The sequence below is a fragment of the Vicia villosa genome, unplaced genomic scaffold (genome assembly GCF_029867415.1).
Source record: "Vicia villosa cultivar HV-30 ecotype Madison, WI unplaced genomic scaffold, Vvil1.0 ctg.001882F_1_1, whole genome shotgun sequence".
NCBI lineage: Eukaryota > Viridiplantae > Streptophyta > Magnoliopsida > Fabales > Fabaceae > Vicia > Vicia villosa.
The window spans coordinates 272,512-286,934 of record NW_026705762.1 but is presented as its reverse complement, the minus strand read 5'-3'; positions in this window follow the sequence as shown (position 1 = coordinate 286,934).

Genomic DNA, 14,423 nt, shown 5'->3' with positions numbered 1-14,423 from the left:
TTTGAGGACAAACAAAGTTTTAAGTTGGGGAGAGTTTGATAAGTGCCAAAATGTTGTTATTTTGAGTATATAATTGTGGCACTTATCGATTCTATTCATTCCGTTTTTGTAATAAAATCCCCACTTTTGTGTATATATTCACATTATTTAGTTTTCATATGTTTTATATACCGTTTAATAGTTTTTCTTTTGTTTTTATAGGTATTCATGCTTATTGGAGCCTCGAGGAATAAAGTGTCGAAGGCACGGCTCCGATTGCGCGATTTTGGATCAAATAAGCAAGTTTTGTGCAGCAAGCGCCGCTGAGCGGTGTGTAAGCGCGCTTTCCAGGGGCGAGCCAATTTTCCATGGCCGCTAAGCGGTGGTTCTGGCCGCTAAGCGGAGGCCTGTTTACTGTTGTAGATATTTTATGAATACGTGTAGCCCGCTAAGCGAGATGCAGGCCGCTAAGCGGCCGTAGCAGAACTTGCCTTTATATTTCTTTCATTTGAACATTTCTAGGTTATGGTTTTGGAGAGTTTTTGGTTCCAACTCCATCATTTTCATTCTTAGAGTAGGATTAGCTTAGAAAACAACACCGGGTCATGCACTTGGAAGATCGGAGGTGGATTTCTCATCAACCGGAGCTGACAACCCGCGAGATGTTTGGTTTATCTTCTCTATTCTCTGTGTATTTCTTTTGTGTTGGGTTTGTTTGTATAGTTACTCGAATCTGATGTATATTTACCGATTATAATGTTATATTTAACTTGCTTTACGAATCTGTGTTGATATTGTTCTGGATTTTTGCTCTGTGCTGGAGATTTGAGTTGCTTTAGAGATAAACTTCTTGAATCTTTATCTAGGATGATATTCTGTTGGTTCTGAACTCTAGAGATAGATTTAGAGCTAGCATTCACTGTGGGTATCTGTACTTAATGCTTTCGTGTTTGAGCGGCGCGCGAGAGATCGCCGACGCGAGAATACGGATGTTCTCGCGACTTTGCGTTAGAGATAACCTTAGTTGTGAGATTATCTCGTTTGTGCTCCAGAGATGGACGCTTATGTGAGAGATACGTGATGACATAGACGAGTATCGTAGGTTGAGTATAACGGGTTGGTAAGTGTATGTTTGTGAAGAGTGAATATATTTACATTCCTGATAAGTTATTTCTCTTCTAAGAATGTGTTTATTCTTTTCATGTCTATATCTTTGTTTACTTTTTGTTCATTCAAACCCGAGCTCGAAACCGTAGAAACTGTTGAATGGCATCTTCCATCTCTGTGGACGATAAATCCCGGATCAATATTTCCAAATCTTTCTTTTGTTGCTTGCCCTATACTGCATTCAACAAAATGGCGTCGTTGCCGGGGATGGTTGTGGATTGCATCGCAATAGTTTCCGTGGTCTTGAGCTTTGTATATATCGTATATATTGTATAGTTTCACTTGTATATATAGTTACTTGTACATGTTTACTGGTTTATGTTCACCATATAGTCTTACTTGTATATGTTACATACAAGTATACTTTTGTTGGTGAATGTTGGTGAAACATGTTGATCTTGGATTAGCTTTTTACTTACAAATCTTCACTTTTTAACTTGTGAATCCAACATTCACCAACTTTACCTTTTTGTATGATAATAGTTGTTTGTGTTTCATACTTGTGCATATGTGTTTGTTTATGTATATGGTTGTATATTTTTGTTTTTATGTTCATTTAATTATTTTATATATTTGTACTCGTAACGTTTGTTGAGTGGTTGGTTAGGACACTTTCTTTAGGCTTGTGCGGTGAGACGTCACCATGGCATGACGAGAGGAGGCTACTTTCCAAACACCGAAACAATAAAGGCGTCGAGCTAACGACGTAAAACAAGCGCTTGTTGGGAGGCACCCCAACGGTTGTAAAATTTTGTCTATTTTTCAGTATTTGAGGTATTTAGGTGAAGTGGAGGAAAATTGGAACAGCTGTTCTGTTCTGATTTTTCTGGTTTTTTCTGTCATCGCTAAGCGAGCCTAGCTCCGCTAAGCGATGACAGTAAAATTTTGTTTTCTTGCTTTGTATCAGTGGGATTCCCATTCCACTTGGTTCACTCATTTTTCCCACTTTCACCAAGGCTATTTAGTAGTAGATACTAGTTTTATTTTTCTAATTCTTTTATTGGTTGTTTGTACTTGAATTTTGTCGGTAATTCGAAGATTTTTGAGGTGATTTTCCAAAGCTTGAGTGTTTCAACTTGCGGATGTATGGTAGGATATTGTTTTTGAAGTTGTATCATTCAAGGTACTCATTTATCGCTTTCTATAGCATAACATGTTTAGGAAACTTTTCATTTGTACAATTACCATACCATTCATTCTTTTGCATTACTTGCTTATTGATTGAATCACTTTAGTTCCCAAACCATAAATGTGAGGAAGCTTTCCATTGTTTATATATGCTGGAGGCCACAATCTTTGTTTTAACTGGATTTTATTATGCTTAATCTTTTGTTTATGTTGATTTTATGAAAGCATGAAAAGGATCAAGGCATTTTGTTTCATTTTGAGCACAACTACCAAAACCAAAAAGTCAATTCACCTTGTGAGTGTGTGATCATTTGTTAACCCTTTTGAGCCTTTTTGTCAATGTCCATGTTGTTTTTGCTAAATGCTTATCTTTGAGTGTTTAGTTCTCATTTTTGCATGGATGATTGATTCTTTGTTTTCTTGAACCCTCAATCATGATTTTTGGTATGAATTTTTACCTTGCCTTAGAAAGTAGGGAGTATTCACATGATGGTGTGGTTGAATTCAAGTTGGGGAGAGAAATGGTTGCTACTTATTTGGTTGTTGCTATGAGGTTGAAAAGAAAAAAAAAAGAAAAAAAAAGTTGAAAAGAAAGAAAAAGAAAAAATGTGAAAAGAAAAGAAAAAAAATGAAAAAGTTTTGAAAAAGAAAAAGAAAAGAAAAGCGAATAATTGTGCTAATAAGTATTGTGATTGGTTTGAGAAACTTGTGGTTATGGAATAAGTTTAATCGATATTTTGTTGTTTGAATCTTTGGTGGATTGATCACTCCCTTAGGTTTAGGCAAGTTTTTGTTTCGATTAGCCTTAGGATATATCCCTTGTTTGTTAACCAAGCCACATTACAACCTTGAAAAGTCCTTGTGATTCTTGCTTTTGTATCTTCAATGTGATTTTTGGATGAATGCATAATTTAATCTTTTGTTTGCAAGATTGTTGGATGAGTGTTAAAAGTCCCTCACCTTTGTGTGTTCTTCATTCATTGATGAAATTTTGCTAGGTGTGATTCATGAGATAGCATGTATTGTGTTAGAATGTTTTGTATGCTTTTTGTGCTTAGGATTCGTTTCGTTTACATGTTGTCGTTGTAGGATAGTGGTAAGTATTTACTTTGTTTATACGTTTTTGTATTGAACCATACATTTGTTTTTGGTTTTCAAAACTTGTTGATTCACAATTCTTTGGTTTATTACTTTTGATTCTTTGATTTATTTGACATTGTTTGAGGACAAACAAAGTTTTAAGTTGGGGAGAGTTTGATAAGTGCCAAAATGTTGTTATTTTGAGTATATAATTGTGGCACTTATCGATTCTATTCATTCCGTTTTTGTAATAAAATCCCCACTTTTGTGTATATATTCACATTATTTAGTTTTCATATGTTTTATATACCGTTTAATAGTTTTTCTTTTGTTTTTATAGGTATTCATGCTTATTGGAGCCTCGAGGAATAAAGTGTCGAAGGCACGGCTCCGATTGCGCGATTTTGGATCAAATAAGCAAGTTTTGTGCAGCAAGCGCCGCTGAGCGGTGTGTAAGCGCGCTTTCCAGGGGCGAGCCAATTTTCCATGGCCGCTAAGCGGTGGTTCTGGCCGCTAAGCGGAGGCCTGTTTGCTGTTGTAGATATTTTATGAATACGTGTAGCCCGCTAAGCGAGATGCAGGCCGCTAAGCGGCCGTAGCAGAACTTGCCTTTATATTTCTTTCATTTGAACATTTCTAGGTTATGGTTTTGGAGAGTTTTTGGTTCCAACTCCATCATTTTCATTCTTAGAGTAGGATTAGCTTAGAAAACAACACCGGGTCATGCACTTGGAAGATCGGAGGTGGATTTCTCATCAACCGGAGCTGACAACCCGCGAGATGTTTGGTTTATCTTCTCTATTCTCTGTGTATTTCTTTTGTGTTGGGTTTGTTTGTATAGTTACTCGAATCTGATGTATATTTACCGATTATAATGTTATATTTAACTTGCTTTACGAATCTGTGTTGATATTGTTCTGGATTTTTGCTCTGTGCTGGAGATTTGAGTTGCTTTAGAGATAAACTTCTTGAATCTTTATCTAGGATGATATTCTGTTGGTTCTGAACTCTAGAGATAGATTTAGAGCTAGCATTCACTGTGGGTATCTGTACTTAATGCTTTCGTGTTTGAGCGGCGCGCGAGAGATCGCCGACGCGAGAATACGGATGTTCTCGCGACTTTGCGTTAGAGATAACCTTAGTTGTGAGATTATCTCGTTTGTGCTCCAGAGATGGACGCTTATGTGAGAGATACGTGATGACATAGACGAGTATCGTAGGTTGAGTATAACGGGTTGGTAAGTGTATGTTTGTGAAGAGTGAATATATTTACATTCCTGATAAGTTATTTCTCTTCTAAGAATGTGTTTATTCTTTTCATGTCTATATCTTTGTTTACTTTTTGTTCATTCAAACCCGAGCTCGAAACCGTAGAAACTGTTGAATGGCATCTTCCATCTCTGTGGACGATAAATCCCGGATCAATATTTCCAAATCTTTCTTTTGTTGCTTGCCCTATACTGCATTCAACAAAATGGCGTCGTTGCCGGGGATGGTTGTGGATTGCATCGCAATAGTTTCCGTGGTCTTGAGCTTTGTATATATCGTATATATTGTATAGTTTCACTTGTATATATAGTTACTTGTACATGTTTACTGGTTTATGTTCACCATATAGTCTTACTTGTATATGTTACATACAAGTATACTTTTGTTGGTGAATGTTGGTGAAACATGTTGATCTTGGATTAGCTTTTTACTTACAAATCTTCACTTTTTAACTTGTGAATCCAACATTCACCAACTTTACCTTTTTGTATGATAATAGTTGTTTGTGTTTCATACTTGTGCATATGTGTTTGTTTATGTATATGGTTGTATATTTTTGTTTTTATGTTCATTTAATTATTTTATATATTTGTACTCGTAACGTTTGTTGAGTGGTTGGTTAGGACACTTTCTTTAGGCTTGTGCGGTGAGACGTCACCATGGCATGACGAGAGGAGGCTACTTTCCAAACACCGAAACAATAAAGGCGTCGAGCTAACGACGTAAAACAAGCGCTTGTTGGGAGGCACCCCAACGGTTGTAAAATTTTGTCTATTTTTCAGTATTTGAGGTATTTAGGTGAAGTGGAGGAAAATTGGAACAGCTGTTCTGTTCTGATTTTTCTGGTTTTTTCTGTCATCGCTAAGCGAGCCTAGCTCCGCTAAGCGATGACAGTAAAATTTTGTTTTCTTGCTTTGTATCAGTGGGATTCCCATTCCACTTGGTTCACTCATTTTTCCCACTTTCACCAAGGCTATTTAGTAGTAGATACTAGTTTTATTTTTCTAATTCTTTTATTGGTTGTTTGTACTTGAATTTTGTCGGTAATTCGAAGATTTTTGAGGTGATTTTCCAAAGCTTGAGTGTTTCAACTTGCGGATGTATGGTAGGATATTGTTTTTGAAGTTGTATCATTCAAGGTACTCATTTATCGCTTTCTATAGCATAACATGTTTAGGAAACTTTTCATTTGTACAATTACCATACCATTCATTCTTTTGCATTACTTGCTTATTGATTGAATCACTTTAGTTCCCAAACCATAAATGTGAGGAAGCTTTCCATTGTTTATATATGCTGGAGGCCACAATCTTTGTTTTAACTGGATTTTATTATGCTTAATCTTTTGTTTATGTTGATTTTATGAAAGCATGAAAAGGATCAAGGCATTTTGTTTCATTTTGAGCACAACTACCAAAACCAAAAAGTCAATTCACCTTGTGAGTGTGTGATCATTTGTTAACCCTTTTGAGCCTTTTTGTCAATGTCCATGTTGTTTTTGCTAAATGCTTATCTTTGAGTGTTTAGTTCTCATTTTTGCATGGATGATTGATTCTTTGTTTTCTTGAACCCTCAATCATGATTTTTGGTATGAATTTTTACCTTGCCTTAGAAAGTAGGGAGTATTCACATGATGGTGTGGTTGAATTCAAGTTGGGGAGAGAAATGGTTGCTACTTATTTGGTTGTTGCTATGAGGTTGAAAAGAAAAAAAAAAGAAAAAAAAAGTTGAAAAGAAAGAAAAAGAAAAAATGTGAAAAGAAAAGAAAAAAAATGAAAAAGTTTTGAAAAAGAAAAAGAAAAGAAAAGCGAATAATTGTGCTAATAAGTATTGTGATTGGTTTGAGAAACTTGTGGTTATGGAATAAGTTTAATCGATATTTTGTTGTTTGAATCTTTGGTGGATTGATCACTCCCTTAGGTTTAGGCAAGTTTTTGTTTCGATTAGCCTTAGGATATATCCCTTGTTTGTTAACCAAGCCACATTACAACCTTGAAAAGTCCTTGTGATTCTTGCTTTTGTATCTTCAATGTGATTTTTGGATGAATGCATAATTTAATCTTTTGTTTGCAAGATTGTTGGATGAGTGTTAAAAGTCCCTCACCTTTGTGTGTTCTTCATTCATTGATGAAATTTTGCTAGGTGTGATTCATGAGATAGCATGTATTGTGTTAGAATGTTTTGTATGCTTTTTGTGCTTAGGATTCGTTTCGTTTACATGTTGTCGTTGTAGGATAGTGGTAAGTATTTACTTTGTTTATACGTTTTTGTATTGAACCATACATTTGTTTTTGGTTTTCAAAACTTGTTGATTCACAATTCTTTGGTTTATTACTTTTGATTCTTTGATTTATTTGACATTGTTTGAGGACAAACAAAGTTTTAAGTTGGGGAGAGTTTGATAAGTGCCAAAATGTTGTTATTTTGAGTATATAATTGTGGCACTTATCGATTCTATTCATTCCGTTTTTGTAATAAAATCCCCACTTTTGTGTATATATTCACATTATTTAGTTTTCATATGTTTTATATACCGTTTAATAGTTTTTCTTTTGTTTTTATAGGTATTCATGCTTATTGGAGCCTCGAGGAATAAAGTGTCGAAGGCACGGCTCCGATTGCGCGATTTTGGATCAAATAAGCAAGTTTTGTGCAGCAAGCGCCGCTGAGCGGTGTGTAAGCGCGCTTTCCAGGGGCGAGCCAATTTTCCATGGCCGCTAAGCGGTGGTTCTGGCCGCTAAGCGGAGGCCTGTTTACTGTTGTAGATATTTTATGAATACGTGTAGCCCGCTAAGCGAGATGCAGGCCGCTAAGCGGCCGTAGCAGAACTTGCCTTTATATTTCTTTCATTTGAACATTTCTAGGTTATGGTTTTGGAGAGTTTTTGGTTCCAACTCCATCATTTTCATTCTTAGAGTAGGATTAGCTTAGAAAACAACACCGGGTCATGCACTTGGAAGATCGGAGGTGGATTTCTCATCAACCGGAGCTGACAACCCGCGAGATGTTTGGTTTATCTTCTCTATTCTCTGTGTATTTCTTTTGTGTTGGGTTTGTTTGTATAGTTACTCGAATCTGATGTATATTTACCGATTATAATGTTATATTTAACTTGCTTTACGAATCTGTGTTGATATTGTTCTGGATTTTTGCTCTGTGCTGGAGATTTGAGTTGCTTTAGAGATAAACTTCTTGAATCTTTATCTAGGATGATATTCTGTTGGTTCTGAACTCTAGAGATAGATTTAGAGCTAGCATTCACTGTGGGTATCTGTACTTAATGCTTTCGTGTTTGAGCGGCGCGCGAGAGATCGCCGACGCGAGAATACGGATGTTCTCGCGACTTTGCGTTAGAGATAACCTTAGTTGTGAGATTATCTCGTTTGTGCTCCAGAGATGGACGCTTATGTGAGAGATACGTGATGACATAGACGAGTATCGTAGGTTGAGTATAACGGGTTGGTAAGTGTATGTTTGTGAAGAGTGAATATATTTACATTCCTGATAAGTTATTTCTCTTCTAAGAATGTGTTTATTCTTTTCATGTCTATATCTTTGTTTACTTTTTGTTCATTCAAACCCGAGCTCGAAACCGTAGAAACTGTTGAATGGCATCTTCCATCTCCGTGGACGATAAATCCCGGATCAATATTTCCAAATCTTTCTTTTGTTGCTTGCCCTATACTGCATTCAACATAAATGCGAGAATTAAACTTATGAACATAAAAAGAATTCATTGTTCGAAAAGTAGAGAACTCTCGGCTTTGCATTTCATCTACCCTATAAAATACTTAAAATTACTACCCATTTGTACTCAACTTAAATCACTCTTCAATATCATCGCGTACCACTCACACAGAGGTTATGTCTAACGCAAAGTGAGAAATCAACTATTTTGCTCGCGTCGACGATTTCTCAGTACAACACGGAAGCATTAAGCTCCGATACACAAGTGAATACTAAGCCTTAATCTATCTCTAGAATTAAAACCCAATAGATGTTCATCCTAAATCCGTATTTGAACCGTCCATTTATGCAACAACCCAAACCCAAATAAAGAAAGCAATCATCAACATCAATTTGTAAAATGAGTTTTATACAACACCAAGAGCAATAAATATACATATAATCAGGATAAACTTACATACAAACTCACAACAAATAGAAACTACAGAGGGAAGAAAGTAGAGGAATCAAAATATCTCGCAGTGTCAATCACGATCCAAGAATCATCCACCCCAGTCGTCGAGTTTCAACCTCCATTGATGCTTTTCTAAGCTCTCAAGACCAAAAAATTAAGTATGATGGATTGGGGTTCAAAAATACCCAAAATATCACCTAAAAATTCTGTTTTTCCTTATTTATACACTTTGAAACCCTCAGAGCGTGTGTCGCACGCTGGGAGGGCGCATCGTGCGGCTAGGGCTGTCAACAAAAAAACAGCTTTAGTTAAAATGCCATAACTTGAGAATCGTAACTCCGACTTGTGCCCAGTTCAAAACGTTGGAAAGCTTATTAAATTTCCTATCTACCAATTAATAAATATCAACCAAATTGATGATTTCTTAATCTTCTATTTTGAGCCTCATTCGTTGACAAGTTGTTCAAAATTGGGTGTTTGAAGTTGTGTCTTCGACACTTTATTGCTCATGCTCCAAATACGCAAAAACACCTACAAAAAGACACAAAAACTATCAAACTGTATAAAAGTATATGAAAATAAAACTATTCACAAAGTATACGAATTTACATATAAAACGGGGAATTATTCAAACGGTATTAACAAAAAGTATCGATAAGTGTAACAAATTATATACATAAAATAACGATATTTTTGCACTTATCACCAGCTACCTAGGGTAGCTGCACATCTACAAATAAGATGGATGAGGGTTGTGGTAGAGTGACTTGACCCATTAAAATAATATATAATTTGGTTTGTTATTAATGTATGTTAATTGCAAGTTGACTGTTATTTTATATAAAAACCTTTAGCTACATGTGATTTATTGTTCTGGCACTGACAATAAATAATATTTCTGCTTTAATTCTGGTTAGTATTATACTTTATCCATTTGTATTTGTGTATTGGTATTTTGATAGTTTATTTTATATGTACAATAACAATATTTATGCTTATATGCAATGGTGCATAAGTTGGAGGTTAAACAATCATATGGAGATTGAAGTTGCACATTATTATATTATATTGAAGATGCACATTGAAGATGCACGTGGAGCTCTATTTTGCATTATTTGTATTGAGCCTAGAAGAATATATGTTATATCTTTTTCGGAAATAGTTTTGGCATCCATGAGCAAGTTTGATAACATGCTGCTGTAATATTAAATAAAGTATATTTGCATTCTTGCATGGTCCTCCTAGGATGTTATAATAAATCAGATATAAACAATGTACCATAGTATGTTAAGATTGAATGAAAGAAGGAATACTATTTAATTTTTTGAAAACAATATTGTTGGGGTCAGGTAGTTAACAAGAAATAAGAGTAGAACACAAAGTAGTATCAAAATATTACATGGCAAAAGTCAAAAGCCAAATAACATGACTATAATTAATTTTTATGCTCCAACTTGATGATCATTTTAAGTTTTGTTGAAGATAATTATCCATCATACATACCGCCCACGGTAGTCGATTCGCTTGAGCCATCATGTATCTTCCTTTTTGTAGTGGGTGTTAGCGGATCAGTTTTATGCTTATATGTTATCTCTAGATCATGTAAACATAAAATCCAAAGAAACAATAAAGATAAAAGAGTTGATGTTTTGAATACATGTTATGGTATTTGATAGAAGGATATCGTAAGAATTTCACACTCTTTTGCAGCATTAGTTTTGGCTTCATTGGTGCTCTCTTTAATTTGTACAATATAAATACAATATGCGGTATTTAATGCATACCAATTAGAAAGCTTATAAGGCATTTGGAGAAATGAATATATTGTTAAGTCGTGAAAATACCTGCATTGGCAACAACGTTCTGGACGGTTGGGAATTGGGTACCTTGGTGTGATAAACAGATGTTGTGATCAATATCATTGTTCTGATTCTAAATCAAAACAAAACATGATATGTTGGTTTACTAATACCTATTTATGTTCCCATGGAGAATTTAATTGTTTGATGAATGAAACATCTTTAAGGAGCATAACAACTGAGCAAATGTCCCATTTGGGTTGCCATTTAATTCTAAAAGCCAGCTCCAAGTCCAACATGACATCAAGTGCTAATGGGAATTCTAATGGATAAGTTATTCCAACCTACATAACCAAATAATAGGATTAGTTTAGCAGCCAGTGAATACCATTAATAGTAATTAGCAATCCTGTACTAACTAAGTAACCTGAATCATGGTATCGTGCATCTGAGTAGTAGAGAGACGCAAAATATCTGTACATTCCCTGTCCCTGAATATAAACTTGCAAGATATGCCCAAATGGAAAGCTTTAATTTCGATTTCATACCTATTGTTGGACGAAAAGTGATGTTAAGAAAGAGAAATGGATGAGATGTAGTATTAATAAAATACATAGGTATAAAACCATTGATACCTATAGATTTATGTCTCAGTCTTATGGCCGTTATCACATTCGAATGGAAGTTGATCACCACGAGCAGCTTTAGCGCATGCATGGCAGGCCTGGTAATACCAGCCATAGGAAGATGCGTTAAGCTTTTTGGTTGTAACAACTGTAGCACAAAATGAGGCCTGCATGAAGAAATAAAAACATATTGTAAAGCATATGTTATATTGATCTCATTCAACGGATAAGTTCCATGAGGCATAACGCATACCTCGCGTAGTTTTTTAATTTCACTCAGAGGTAGAGCAACAATCACTACAACAAATTTGTCCTTTAGCAGCGCATCTACGAAAGCGCTTTTGGGAAAAGCGCTGCTATAGGTTGCGCAAAAAACAAAAATAAAAAACAAGGGAAAAAAGCGCTGGCAGGGGGGGGGGGGTACGAGAGTGCTTTCTAAAAAGCGCTGGTAAAGGGGGGGGGGGGCTACGAGAGCGCTTTATAGAAAGCGCTGGTAAAGGGGGGGGGGGGGGTACCAGAGCGCTTTCTAAAAAGCGCTGGTAAAGGATGGATACGAGAGCGCTTTCCAAAAGCGCTGGTATAGGGAAAATTAGGTATATGGTACGAAAGCGCTTTTAGAGAAAAAGCGCCGGTATAGGTATACCTATGAAAGCGCTTTTGAAAAGCGCTTTAGTAGCTCATTTTAAAATTAAATTTTTTAAAACAAATTAAAACAAACGCGCGTTCTGTATTTCATTCTTCATTGTTTCTTCATTGTTTCTTCACTGTTTCACAAACCCAGTACCGTCGCCGCCAACCTCCACACAGCCGTCATCGTTCTTCTTGCCAACCGCCGCCGCCGTCGCCGTTCGTTCTTCTGCTTCGTTCACAGCTTCGTTCTTCAGCTTCGTTCTTCTGCTTCGTTTGCAGGTAAATCTTCTATCATCTTTCACTATTTTGTTGTTTCTTGAAACCCTAATTCTGGAAATGTGAGGTTGAAGATGAAAGTGAGGTAACAAGGATGAGAGTGTGAGGTTTCAAACCCGGCCCTGTTGTTGGGTTTTGGTGATGGTGACGCGATTTCAGAAGCAGATGATGATGATGATTTTACGGTGAGATCTTTCTGGTTTTTTGTTCGTTGAGTCTCTCTTCTTCCCTTTCAACAATTTCTGGGTTTTTTCTAGGTTTGATGCTTGATGAATATGATGAACAATGTTCTTTCTTTTTTTCTTCAAACGATTTCTGAAGGTTTTGTGTATTTGGATGATGATGATGTTTGAAATTTTTTTAGGGTTTTTGTGATGTTGGCTCAGCTTTTGCTTCTCATAATTTGTTGTTTTGGTATAATGGTTCATACTCAATTATTTTAGTGTTTGGCCTTTTTTGATATTAGGAATCTGAAAAGTGATCATTTATATATTATTTAGTAACTGAAGTTTGTTAATTTTTTATTTGCTCAGTCACGTAAAGTTCCTGAAACTCCAAAAGAGCTGATTGAATACTTACTTGACAATGAAGCTCAGGATTTTGAATTTGAGATTGCCAGAATGAGACCTCGGTTCGTATCGTAGTACTTTTCTGAGTGAATGTGATTTGTATTGTACTTGTATTCTGTTGTGATGGAGTGTTTTGTTATGCAGATTAAACGAGGAATTCTTTTCGGAATTAAAATCTGAGTTAGGGCAGATTCTATTTGCGGTTAACAAAACCCCGGTTGGTTGGATTCTATTTGCGGTTAACAAAACCCCGGTTTGAATATTCTCAATCAAATTAGTCATTGTAGATTTGTCATTATGAATGTCAAGGACTATTTTAAAATATCAATGTAGTTTCACATATTCTAGCACTTTCACATATTCATGCTCTATAGTTTTTTTTTTCACAGTTGCAAGGCAAAGGTTCTGCACCTTTAGCTCCAACACTAATTACGTTTTTCTATTGTAGGTTGAGCTTCAAAGTTTACTTCTAAGTTTAATGTGAATGTTGTGTAAATAATCACGTTTTTCTATTGTAGGTTGAGCTTCAAACAGTGGATGGATTGGTAAAGGATAGAACACAATGTGCCTCTTCCGATTATGTTCCACAGAATATGAATCAAGTAATGTACCCCGAAGTCGTCTTCTGTGGCAGGATCGTTCGGGGTACAGTTATTTGATTCATATTCTGTGACACAATACAACATAGCTCAGGTGACTACTGGTTCTCCACTAAAGCATCAATACAACATAGCTCCAGATAATACAGGAAGCGTACGTTGGTTGCATAAGAACTCGGAAGTTGTTTCCCATTTAGTTGTTTTGGTTTAGAAACATGTGAATTGGTTTAGTTGTTTTGGTTTAGAAATATGTATATATGTATTTTGATTTACATTAATGGTATATAATATAATACTTTTTTTGTATATAATCGATATCGATTATAATGGTATATATCGATTTGAAATGATAAATTATAGGTTCATGAAAAAATACTGCCAAAAAATAGTAAATTACAGGTTCTAAAATATTGCTGCCAAAAAGTGCAGGTTTAGAAATAATAAAAAGCATAAAAAAAAAAACGCAACATACGAAAGCGCTTTTGAAAAAAGCGCTCTTATAGGGGTGCCTACCAGAGCGCTTTTTCCTGAAAAGCGCTCTTAAAGGGGGGCCTACAAGAGCGCTTTTTCCATAAAAGCGCTCTTATAGGGGGGGCCTACCAGAGCGCTTTTAAAAGCGCTTTCGTAGCCTATAGCAGCGCTGGCTTTGGCAGCGCTTTAAAGCGCTGTTAAAGGCCAATAAAAGCGCTTTTAAAGCCCTTGAACGGCGTAGTGAATGCCAGAAAGCAATTTCTAGCTTGGAGTTTGTCAAACATTGTCAGAATTAGAGGTGTGGGAGTAACGACGAGATTGAGATCTTAGTTGGCTAGAAACACTATGCAAAGATTCCTTAGGGAAAATGACAAAATAAAAAAGACAAATGTAATCCAAAAGTGTAATATTTGGATAAATGGGAGACAATATACTTCACTGTAGATACCTGTCGAATAAGTTTTTGATTGAAGGCAAATTTGCATTGATATAAAGCTTCGTAACATGGAACATGTTGGTAACCGAAAGTGGAGAATGCCCTACATTGACAAAGAATCAACTAAATTAGATTATACATTAGTATGACACATTGTGATTTTAAAAAAAGGAGGATTAACCGTCTAACCCTCTTCTTTAACTTTTGCATATTGAAGCAAAACAACTGTTGGCACATATGTATTATCCCGATC